Source organism: Raphanus sativus, chromosome 8 (genome assembly GCF_000801105.2).
Source record: "Raphanus sativus cultivar WK10039 chromosome 8, ASM80110v3, whole genome shotgun sequence".
NCBI classification, from domain to species: domain Eukaryota; kingdom Viridiplantae; phylum Streptophyta; class Magnoliopsida; order Brassicales; family Brassicaceae; genus Raphanus; species Raphanus sativus.
The window spans coordinates 20,878,869-20,891,855 of record NC_079518.1 but is presented as its reverse complement, the minus strand read 5'-3'; the positions used below and the strand labels follow the sequence as shown (position 1 = coordinate 20,891,855).

The 12,987-nt window shown below is 35.6% G+C and overlaps 2 long non-coding RNA genes across 5 annotated transcripts; both read left to right on the top strand.

The window, feature by feature from the left end:
• Positions 1 to 3,110: 3,110 nt before the first annotated feature.
• Positions 3,111 to 4,849, top strand: LOC108822176 (uncharacterized). Of its 4 annotated transcripts, none has more exons than XR_008937226.1 (6): positions 3,111 to 3,167; positions 3,247 to 3,304; positions 3,441 to 3,538; positions 3,874 to 4,167; positions 4,282 to 4,638; positions 4,728 to 4,849. It is a non-coding gene; the product is annotated as an uncharacterized LOC108822176 (long non-coding RNA). The 4 variants fall into 4 exon arrangements; XR_008937227.1 differs by having other exon boundaries at positions 3,147 to 3,167; positions 3,435 to 3,538; XR_001944722.2 differs by having other exon boundaries at positions 3,117 to 3,304.
• Positions 4,850 to 5,859: 1,010 nt separating this feature from the next.
• LOC108821526 (uncharacterized) lies at positions 5,860 to 7,109 on the top strand. Its single transcript, XR_001944586.2, has 3 exons — positions 5,860 to 6,394; positions 6,522 to 6,574; positions 6,660 to 7,109. It is a non-coding gene; the product is annotated as an uncharacterized LOC108821526 (long non-coding RNA).
• The last annotated feature ends 5,878 nt before the right edge of the window (positions 7,110 to 12,987 follow it).

Sequence of the window (12,987 nt, the reverse complement as noted above, 5' to 3'; positions counted from 1 at the left end):
GTGGAGACTAGTCTCCTCAGTCGTCTTCTTCCCCTCGCCTCCATTTTCTCTCTCTTGCTTGATCTTTTGTTGTGATATGTTGCCATCTTCTTGCTGTAACCTAGTGCCACTGTTTCTCCGGTGTACCGGAACGGTTTGGTTGTTTCCGATGTACCATTTGGGTTATTTAATAATATATTTTTATTTTAAAAAAAAAAAAAAAACTTGACATCTTAATTAAATTGCATAATTAGTATATTGAATAATAAGTTTGACCTGAATTACATGATGTACAAAATCTTGTACCTATCCCCGTCATTATGATTCTAATTCTGTAAAGATTTTCAATTCTTGGTTTATTTAATAATTAATAATATAAAAGTTCGATAAATTAAGAAATTTAGACATGAGAAATGAGGAGAGAGTTACTGAAGAGGACGAACATCGCACCTGACTGCAACCTCCGGGTAGCTGGCTCTTCAAAGTGTCCTCTCAAACATATTCTAAGCTCTCTCCCACACCAATTTATACACTTTCATCTTTGTCTTTTCTCTTATCTCCTTACAAACTTCTTCGGTACATGTTGTGAATACAACCTTGGATCGATTATATGCATTAGGCGGCGGGACTCCAGCGTTCAACATATATAAAAAAAAATTAATAACTTGTGTTACAAATAAACCATATAAACACTCAATTTCTTGTATGGAAAGTAACTGATTTAGACTACTTACCAAGATCAACTTTCTCCCAAACTCATCAAGAAAATAAATGAATCGTGTCTTAATGTCTCAAAGATCTTTGCAGCTTTTTCTCTTGCTTGCCCACATCCTATCTGAACATCCAGTCATTTAACTAAATGGTAAGATCTAGAAGAGTAAGTAGATACTGATTCTAGTTACTAAGCTTGTGATATAGTTGTAGGGTCTTTGTGGCTGGTTAAGTTTTCAATAAGTTTACCTGAATGAATCTCATATCTCTGGCTTGATTATGATTCTAACATTCAATACAGGCACACACATATATATAATATATATATATATATATATATATATATATATATATATATATATATGAGAAGTATTAGTGTTTAATGAGTAAAATAAAAAATACAACTCAGTCTAGTTCAAGAACTAAACCAAAAAATGTGCTCCCATTCCTCCATGGTTTGTGTTTGGTAAATGATTGTGCTTGATTTAACAATTATTTCACGTTTAATAACAAGAATTTTTATAACTTATCAGAATTGTAGAAGACATGAACATTCTGTTTATAATAGTCATAGAAATAATACATGTATATATATATATATATATATATATATATATATTAAATTACTCTAGAACTCTTTAAAAATATTCAGCTTGAGGTTAAATCCACTCTATAAATGTATTATACCATGCATGCGCATGTAGGTTTCCCATATGTATAGATCTCAAAAGTATCATACCTGCAAATAGCTTTTTCTATCAGCACCAGATATTATACCATGCATGCGCATGTTAGTTTTTGGTAGGCCTGAGATTTTGAACCAAACAGAACTTCCAAAACCAGACCAAAATTTTGGTTTGGTCGTCCAGAAGTTTGGTTCAATATTGTAGGTTTCTTAAAAAAACTTCGATCTCATTTCTGTTTGGTTCGACAATCGGTTACTTTGGTTTTTTTCTTAAAAGAACTATAACTATACCAAAACCAGAACTATACTAACTAAATTTTCAATAACCAGCCGAATTAATATGAAAGTTTAACATACTTAAACCGATATCTATCAGTAATAAAAAATTGGTAGGATTTTCAAAACCGAACTAAACGAATACTTACCAAACTATATTTCTGGTTAATTCGGTAATGTATGTTAAACCGAATTAACCGAAAACTGAACTGCACGAACTGAATAGTCCGAATTAACCAAACCTGCAGGCTTAGTTTTTGGTAATTTCTTTAAAAACAGGACCGAAGTATAGACCTTTCATAAAAACTAAAAAAAGAAGTAAATGTTAATTAAAATCTCTTTAGAAATTGCTGACACGTGGATGACCAAAGTTTGACTACATGAAATTGTTACCATTTACGAAAGTTTGACCACATAAAACTTTTACCAAAACGAAATGGCTGAGTGTTACTATAAGAAGGCATCACCTCCTGTCTATTCAGCACACACATTACCTAGTTTCGTTTCAAGAAACAGTTTTTCCTTTACTTCTATAAATAAATTATTCATTACTTTATTAAGATCTCCCAAATTATATAACCTTTACATTACATTACTTGAATTCCAAATATTTATTTTGCTTTCAACGATTTTGTTTTTTATGCGGCTTTTGTTAATATTTCAGGGTTTTCTCCCCAACAAAAATGAGTGATTATAATCAAAACGACAATGGTATAAAACCCGATCAGCGAGACCTCGTCTCAAACCAACTTAAGAACTGATCCTCAGTCTGAACGACGATCTGGTGGTACCATTGAAAGAGTGTCTGCAAGGATAGGAAGAGATATTCCACCGCTCGATATGGAATGCCTCAGGCCATTTTCTAATTCTTTCAGGACCCCAAATCTTGTTCATTCTCCTATTAGAGTAACATCTCCAGGATTCAATACTCTCTCTCCATCGTTGCAATCTCCAAATATGTTCACTAACTCTTCTTCACAGGTATACAATGTGTTTAATAAGTTTAATATTGATCTATGCATGTGATATTTATTAATATATGATAAAACTAAATGTTTATTGTCTTTGTGTAACTTATTTTTCAAGATTATCCATCCGATTCCAATCCCGAATGATGCGACTCAGGAGATGGTGGAAAATTCAGGTGGCGCCAATGCAAAAATGATGATATCCAACAACAATCCTCCTCATCAGCCGACAGACGTTGATCTGCCTCTCCAAAAAGGTAATTGACTTTCTAGTGTCTCGAGTTTGCTTCCAGTTTTGGTTTTCCAAATATTAATATTTATTGTTTTTAACATGTCAAACAGGCACTGGTGATATTCCAACGGAACAGTCAGTTGATATCACATCTCTTGAATCTAATGCTGATCCCATTGGTGCTCGTTTACTCCTTTCTTTTGATTCTACAGTTGTTGCTGAAATGGATGCTATGAACCTCATCTCCCTTAAAAGTGGTATTCGATTAAGCTTCATCTCTGTTTTCATATTAAAATTTGGCATGAATGTCTGTGCTGTAAGTTATCTTCCCTAATTTGCTAATCTCTTTTTGTTGTTGTTTCGGACAGCCAGTATATAATTGTTTTGGAAATAAGGTTGGTTGCAGCTGGTGCTGAAGCAAACATGTAAATAACAAAGGGTTTGTTTTATAAGGTAATTCAGAGCTTCTCATATCGTTACTTACTTTTCTCAGCCTTTCAAAAACAACGTTTATTTGTTCTTGAGTGTTCCATTTTGTTTTACTTATAACCAAAAAAATTTCATTGTAGCTCATTTTATAAAGCTGCAGATACAGTTGCTTCTCTTACCAATTCCGAATACATCTTCAGCTGCGATCTCTTTGATTGTGTGGAAGAAAGCATTGGTTCATTTATGTCTGTACAAATGGTAATTGTTACACCTCCAATATATCCTACTAAGTCGTGTAGATTTTAAACTGCAATTGCTTACGTTCCAGATTTAGGTTCCAGTATTCTCTCAAGTAAGTTCTGTTTTTCAAGATATCTATGGCTTTCACTATGTCAACTACACAGATTTCATTGGTCTTACTCACGCTCATTCAGTATCATTTATTTTCCTTTCAAACGCTACTGAACATGTGAATCTGAGTCTTAGTTTAGGCCTCAGGTATAAAATCAAAGTGTCATGTCCGTTTATCATATATTGTGTTAGAGCTTTGGCACAGTAAAGTGGATTTGATGGTTTAGCTGCTTATCTTGCAGAGAAATGTTTGGCTGTTCAGTTTATTGACATGAAGATTGCTGGAAAGTGGAATCATTAGCGGACACCTTGAGGCTTGCAACAGGGAGATATCAAACTGAGGCGCTCTCCTAGACAGTTAGCAGAATCTTAACGACGCGTTAGTGGCATACCGTACAGCCGCAAAAGCAGCGGTTCATATTCAAGGAGAGTGTAGAAAAAATGTGCCTTCAACGGCACAGTCAAAGGTGATCCAGTTTGCCAACATGGAGCTAAGAGAGTTCTTCAATATGCGGCGTCAAGCACTTAGGGTCCAGGTATGCAGTGATGTAGTTATACATTTATAATACTTGAGATCATATGTTTTGTTTCAAGTTTGCAACTCAGAGTGACTTGAGTTATAAGCCTGTTTATTTTCTTCTCCTATGTAGCCTGCTTTCCGGTGGTCACAAGCAGCAAGGCACTAGACAAAGATTATATGATCGGTTTGATTGTTGGAGAAGTCAATAATCAGGTGGAGACAAAAACGACAATTATTTACAAGACTCCAAGTGAGCCAAGCTGAAGCAGAGGAAAATCCCCTATGTCAAGAAAATGATGGTTCCCACAAGACGAGTCGGAAAGCTCAAAATCATTATAGGATGATGAAACTCACTTATGAAGAAGCTCATGTAAAATTATTTTTTCTTTTTCTCATTTTTAACCTCTCAAATATTTTGAATCTCCTAACTGCAATTCACGAAGAATATCGTCAGGCTATGGCGTGAGGTGAGGGACACAATTCATGGGTAAGTTTAAGAATTTGGAGTATTGTGAATTTACTATGCAACAAAAACACTATTTGTCTATTTGACTAATCTAAAATGCTTTTTCACAGGTAAGTGGAGTGGCGTTTGATTGTATTGATTGGCACCCAATTGAGTGAGTTTGGTCAGAGGGCCATGTATCAGTTTGGCTCTCTTTTTTGGAAGATGTATCAGTTTGCTTCTGGTGGTCAGGTATTCATTTATATTACATCAATTCTTCCAGGTTATACTTTCGATTATGTTACGCCAACGAAACACCTTTTGCGTTACGTTGAGAGTTTTCCTTAATCTATTTCTATTAATTGAACAATGTTAATACCTCTCTTGCTGCTCTGATTCATGTCTATTTTTATATGAGTGTCGAATGATTAGAGTTTAGGCGCTGTAAAAAGAGAGGGAAATGAGATGTTTCATATGGGGGATAGCTTTATTCACAGTGCATTATGATTATGTTGCAGCTCTATACAGCCATTATTCTACTTGGTAGAAATGTGTTCGAAAATGAGCTTTCCATTGTCTTGGAGGCTCTGTGAAAATTGTTTAAATTACTTTATACTTGATCTTCTGTTTCTACTCCTATAATCTTCTAATGTCTTTATTCTCTTTGAACATGATTTACTTTTATGGAACTAGAAAGGGATGAAATTGTTGTTCCACTTCAAAGACTTCTATGAGGATCATCCACTTACAGCATGGGTAGTCAGTCCACTCACTGGACAACATCGTTACAGTGTTCACTCTTCGGCCAGCACCATGCATGGGTGGAGTCCTTAAGCTTTCACCAGTTCTGTCTCACTGTGCTTACTCTGAGCCCTTCACAACTCCCAAAATTTCTATGACATTTTCATCATTTGTTATACATTTTGTTGCATTTAGTTGGAAATAAAAAGAAAATTAAAAACTCATAGTTAGATTTCTATGACTTTTCAAAATTAAAATTACAAACATTTAATTTGAAAATAAAATGTAAACTTGCAAGAATAATAATAACTCGAAAGTTTGACCTCAAAACATACATCAAAACATGTATTTAGTTTAACAAAAGAATTTACATTTTCAAAACCAATAACTCATATGTCTAATGTTTTAAATTACATATTAAAAATATGGTAAAAATTTTGAATATGATATTAATAAAAATAATAATTTCCATTAATAGTTACATATTCCTATTTACTGTTAAAGTCTTTAAAAATACTGCCTTACATAAATTTTAATAAAAACAATAATTTCCATTAATAATATAAAATAAAAAAAATAAAGATGTCAATACAATACTAAAAGCTGAATAATCTCAACTCTTAACCTGTCAATGTCGACAAATTAAATCGACCAATAGGAGTTGAGCTTTGCACCACGTCAGATGCGTCAGTTAACTCAGCTGTACTTCAATCACATTTTACGTTTGGGTTTCGTAAAACATAGTGCAGTTTCACCACATTTAATCAACCAATCATAGATCAACTTCCTTCCACATCACCATATTGTTTGCAAAGACAGCGATTTCTCAGCTTCACCTTCGTCGTTAATCATCTTTACTTTGTAGTTGATTTTACTCTGTCTCTCACTCTTTTACATTTAATTCTTCATTAATCCTTGCAACTGTCCACGTTCCGACTTCCGTTCTTTCATATACGAACTCTTCAAAAAATTCAGTACACCCACACCAAACGATGGCTATGAAATCTGGAAAAACTGAATCATATTTACTCTTCCTTTCCAAAAGACAATTGTTCAGGTAACTTCTTAAAAGCCTGAATCTCAATTTTTTTTTGTTTTGTTTAAACAGGGAAGTTTTCATTGACGTGGATCCAGTAGCAATATCTTATTTTTCTTATTTTTCTGTGCTAATGACAAATTCACAGATTGGTAACACCGGTGTGAATCTTTGTAAGCTAAAAAGTCAGAGACTTCGAGAGTAAGCTTTGTATACCTCTGCTTACTGCAATTTGTTTTTATCTGAGTTTGATATTGGGCTGAGCAAATTCTTTTTTGACCTGCAGTTAGCGACTGGGACATTAGATGGAGTTTGAGTCGAGCAAGATAGAAAAAAAGAGATGGAGTTGGTTCCGGCGAGGGAAGAGAGACATGGGTAGCTTGATGGAATTGGTTCAGAGACAATGGTGAAGTTACATGAAGCCAAGCAAGAAGAAGGAGAAGAAGAAGAAGAAGAAGATGAGAAAGGCGGAGAAGGAGAGAAGACAGAGACACAAGGAGGAGGAGGGGGATGGAGTAAGATGACGACAACGGCGTAGATTAGGTTTGGTTTACTTAGGTTTGGTTTAATCTGTTTTGAATAGTTTTTGAGTAAATGTGTTTGGTATTTTTTTTTATCTTTCAGTGTAGACTATTTCTTATGCTTAGATAGTTACATCTGCTGTTCTAACTACTGGTTTTGCATTTTTGTACTTTGGACTTTTCTCATTCTCGTGTGCATAACAGCTCTAATCTCAATCCATGGCCATAAAACCACATGGGAAGAATTTGAATAAATTGTCTCCGAAATAACAGTTCTCTGAATTTTTCTCAAAAAAAAAATAACAGTTCTCTGAATACAACTGTTTTGTATAAAAATGTGGTGAGTTTTTATTTGTATGATATAAACTCTCTTATATAAAAAAAAAATTGAAACTTTTTTATATACAGTAAGATTTCACTTCTAAATATTTGTTTTCAAATTGTATACATGTTGCTCATCTTTTTAAAAACCAAGAATGCAAAAATGTATAAATGTAATGCTCTTTATTACGGTAAGAATCAACCCTACATTTGTTGTTAATTAACTTAAAAATAATTAAAAAACAAAAACCTTTTTCATGTCAAAGCGCTGTTATTTAAATATACATGTGTCCATTAGTAAATCCATACATAATATGCAACACACCTACTAAAAGTGAAAAATATAGTCTACAGAAAAATTTTCAACGATCTCCCATCTCTCACGAAAGTAAGAAAATTTTAAATAATGTTTCATTTAGACTGTTGCTTTCTGGTCTTATTACTAATAGTTCTCATTTTAATGTTTGGCAGTGTTCTAGCTATCGACAAAAGGAAAATCTCACCACCTGAGCTTTTCCCAAACGAGGATTGATGTCTAACCACTGCCAAGTATGTCTTTCTATACTCTAAAATAATATGTTTAGATTACTATTAAAAATTTACGTTAAATTCACTCTTTAACATTTTCAGGTTCTCTGCTTTCATACAGTCCACAACTATAGCTATAGAGAAAGAAAAAAAATCTCCAAACCTTTTTATGATTTTTTTATTTGTGTCCTAGCAACTTTTATATTAAGTTTTCGGATCTAATTATTCCATCCAAGTCTTTCCTCATCAATTAATTCACAAACTTGGAAAATCCATGATACAACATATAATAAAATCTTAATTAAAATAAACAATTAAATTTGATTTTTTTCCTAGATTACCATCTGAAATTTAAAATATTTAAAAGATTTTCCGCGCGTAGCGCGGACAGAGACTCTAGTAATAATAATAATAATAATAATAGTAAACTTGACATCTTAATTAAATTGCATAATTAGTATATTGAATAATAAGTTTGACCTGAATTACATGATGTACAAAATATTGTACCTATCTCCGTCATTATGATTCTAATTCTGTAAATATTTTCAATTCTTGGTTTATAATAATTAATAATATAAAAAGTTCGATAAATTAAGAAATTTAGACCTGAGAAATGAGGAAAAGAGGACGAACATCGCACCTGACTGCAACCTCCGGGTAGCTGGCTCTTCAAAGTGTCCTCTCAAACATATTCTAAGCTCTCTCCCACACCAATTTATCCACTTTCATCTTTGTCTTTTCTCTTATCTCCTTACAAACTTCTTCGGTACATGTTGTGAATACAACCTTGGATCGATTATATGCATTAGGCGGCAGGACTCTAGCGTTTACCGTATATAAAAAAATTAATAACTTGTGTTACAAATAAACCATATAAACACTCAATTTCTTGTATGGAAAGTAACTGATTTAGACTACTTACCAAGATCAACTTTCTCCCAAACATCATCAAGAAAATAAATGAATCGTGTCTTAATGTCTCGAAGATCTTTGCAGCTTTTTCTCTTGCTTGCCCACATCCTCTCTGAACAGCCAGTCATTTCACTAAATGGTAAGATCTAGAAGAATAAGTAGATGCTGATTCTAGTTGTTAAGCTTGTGATATAGTTGTAGGGTGTTTGTGGCTGGTTAACTTTTCAATAAGTTTACCTGAATGAATCTCATATCTCTGGCTTGATTATGATTCTAACATTCACTACAGGCACACACATATATATTTAGGAGAAGTATTAGTGTTTAATGAGTAAGATAAAAAATACCACTACAAGAAAAACGAGTATTAATTGCGCCGGGAAAACGCTATCGCAGGATACCATAGCGTTATTAGGTTTGCTGTTTCATCGGCCGCGATAATAGGTCTACCACTTAACATAGCGTTTTGCGCCTATGCTACGATATAATTTATTTATATAGCGATTTGCTTTTTGCAATTAAAAAAATATAACATAGCATTCTGTTTTCGATATCTATCCCATATGTCATATATTTTTACAGAATTCATTTTTTTGTTTTTTTGTAGCGTTCACAGTTTCAGTAATATAAAAGCAATATAGTAAATTTTATATATAGAAAATCATAAAACCAAACATTTCGTATATATTAAACATTAAAGATAACATTATCCTGTTGACATACATGTTCAACAACACAAACTTCCCAAGCAAACACACACCAAAGTTTTTAAACATAGCTATCAAACATACAAGCATCAGACAAATTTAACTTTGTCACTAGGCCAAGCCACAGTCGTACCTAGAGCATCGGATATGAATTCAACTTCTGCATTTGGTCTCCAAACTCTTGCATCTCCAATCTTTGCCACTAAAACAAAGACCTTGCAAGCATTTTCACCTAAAGGGACAAAGTGGACTCTATCCTCTGGATTTGTGGAGATAACACGGCCTTCAGCGACAGTCTTTCCCGAGTTATTGCAATCCAACAAGAGACACTTCTTCTCTGGACTTGATTTAGAGGTGTCCAAGCTGTTAGTAACACTCTGTCACCAAAGAAAGCATAAGTACAAATTTAATAACTCCACGATTTGAAAATGTTCAAGAAGTTTACCCGAGGTGAAGAAGATAGTGGCGAAACTCTATTTGGTGACTTGTTAATCATATCTATCTTCTGAATTGGCCAAGCGATACTGAGATGAAGTGCATCACCAATGGTTGACATGTCAGGACTAGGTCTCCACAAATAAGCCTCTTTCTTAATCACCTTTTCAACCTTGACAACAGCAGCATTGGGTCCAAGTGGAATGTTGTCGACCAATTGCTTAGGATCAGTTGATAACAAACCACCCTCAGCAATCACATCATCGCAAGTCCAGTCAATGATGAGTATTTTATCCAATGATTCCTAAGACATGAATAATGTGTTACACCCGAATTCAAACAGAAAAACAATTCGTACAAGATTAGAGGAAGAAGCTGTTTACCGATGAAGCATAGTTTGAACCTCTGCCTGCTCGTTATCCAGAATGATCTTGTCAGCGGGCCAGGCGATTTTGTTACCCAATGCTTGTCCAACTGAGAATATACTTGTGGTTGGCCTCCATACATAAGCATCAGTCTTTGTTACAGAATTGACAACAACAGCTGCTGCTCCAGGCCCAAGAGGAACACGACCAATTTTGTACATTGGTTCAGCTGAGCAGAACTCTCCTTCTGCAACAACAACGTCACCTACTTCACACCAATCCAGTAGCTGACACCTCGTTACTACTTTTCTAGAACTTGTAGTCTCAGCTACAGAATCATCACACTGCTTTGACAATAAAATATAATTTGTAACTGATATTGATATCAAAACTACCATCATCAAGAGAAGAGTGAGAATTAGATAACCTTTTTGTCTTTAACTATGTTGCGAACTTCAGTCTGCAGCTCTTCAATCTTCTTGAGCAATTCCACCTGTGTCTCTTCAAGCTTCATCACATGCGTGTCTCTAGCCTGAATGAACGCTAGCTTTGTAGCAGTTACTCCTCTGCCCATCCCTCTGACTTTTCCATTCTTGTCTTTACCTAAGACTTGACTCACAGCATCATCTCTGAAGTTATTACTACATGTGGATCCCATTTCAGTATCGATTGACTTTATTTGTTCCTGATACACAACAAAATTGTGTCAATATTGACTGATGATCTAAGTCCACAACTCATTATACACTTACAATTGTCTCTGCAAATTCTGGTCTGACAGGTCTTCCATCAGAATGAGTGCGTCCTGCCACCCAAATCTTACTCCTTGTCACCTTGCTAGGGTCAGTGCTCTTTTTTTTCTACAAGTACAAATGGGACATTAATAAAATGCCAACACCGTGTCAGTATATGGAGTAGCAATACATTACCATCTCATGAGCTAGGCGAATCATTCCTTTGCGGCTGGTGGTGTGGGGTATCTGCGCCTTCCTTAGCTCCCTATATTTGTCACTGTGAACCTGCACAGAAACTCAGAAAGTGAATATTTCTTAAAGATGTCTGTTCAAATAAATAGATTAAACATTCTGAACCTTGAATTCTTCGGTAGTTTTACTCTTGACCCATTTCATCCATTCTGCCATTTACTGGATATTGCTCGGTTTTAATGTAGGTATCGCTGTCCTACTAGCACTTCGTACTTGGGTAACAAGCCTTGACTTTGAAGCTCGCCATATACAACCCATTTGCTTGAAAACACAAGCTTTTTGCCAATCTTCAGTCAAATTGAACCTTCCCTGAAATATTTTGAAACTTAAAACATAAGTTGCTCTGTCATATAATGTATGATAAACTAGACCATATATAGTACCTGAATCTCCTCCCACAGTACGTAGTTAGTTTTCTCATCGAGGTGCCTCAAATCATCCAGTAGTATAGGAACATGCTCTCTCACTAGAGGTCCAAGAAATGATGACAGAGTTACAGATCTTTTGCCAACGTGTTCACCGAGAGAATTGAACTCAACGTCAACCTTTTCCTCTGGCTGCTTAGTAACTCCACGCATCTTTGTTAGACCTCTTGTTCTCTTTTTGGTGCTTGTCTCATCATCTTCAGCTTCTCCATTAGATGGTTGCGTACTCCCTTCCTGCGGCTGCACACTCTCTGCCTGAGGCTGCATAATCTCTTCTTCAGACATGCCAGTCCTCTCGTCCTGAGGCTGCGTTTTCTCTTCCTGAGGCTGCGTTCTCTCTTCCTGAGGCTGCGTTCTCTCTTCCTGAGGCTGCGTCCTCTCGACCTGAGGCTGCGTCCTCTCTTCTTCAGGCTGTGTGTTCTCTGTCTGAAAAGTACCCACATGCTCTAAGTAATCTTCGTCTTCCAAAACAAGTCGTTGTTTTTTCTGCTTTTTACTCTTCGTCACCGCAGGTGTTGGTGGAATGCCTGCTTGACGACGACTGCGTCGGGTAGTAGCTGCATCTCCTTGCTTTGCCATTTAGCAAACCTGCAACAGAACCAATATTCTATGAACTACCAGCAAACATAACTTCAACCAACTATTCCACTACTAAGACTGCTTCACAGTCATCTCTAACACAAAAACTTTCGTCATCAGAGCCCTGGTTCCCATAATCTTCAATTTCTGGAATTGTCAAAGGTGCGGCAACAAACTCCTCCTCTGTCTCTAGCTCATGATACCCTCTAGGTGGTGCCTTCATAACAACGGACCAAGGTGAGGAATCATCTTCTTTAGCGTAGAAGATTTGTTTTGCTTGGGATGCCATAATATATGGATCTTGCATATACGGAGCCTGGTTCACTTGGAGGTTCACCAGTGTAAATCCTTGCTCTTCTTTCACACCGTGACCTTTGTTTGCCCACTTGCACTTGAAGAGTGGAATCTGAAACATATGGTAGTCGAGCAGTATGATCTCTTCAATAACTCCGTCGAATGCAACCATATCCGCCTTATGTGCAGTATCTCTGGCACTGGATCTACACATGCTGAAGGCTTCATACATAACTCCACTGTTCTGTGTCTTCCGCATAACATCGTCAGTCTGAAACCGATGTCCGTTGATGATATAACCTTTGAACGTTTGAGCAGTATGTCGTGGTCCAAAAGCCAACCATCTTAGCCTCTTAGCATGCTCTTCTGAGTTGGGAGGGATCTGCGGTTAACAGGAATTAAATACTTAAGAACAATATTGTAGACTACAATATTGAAAACAACAGAGCAGTATACCTTTTCTTTTACCCACTGCGAGAACTTCTCAGCATGAACTTTCCATAGAATTGTTTCATTTCTTTCACACCTTGCATCATTA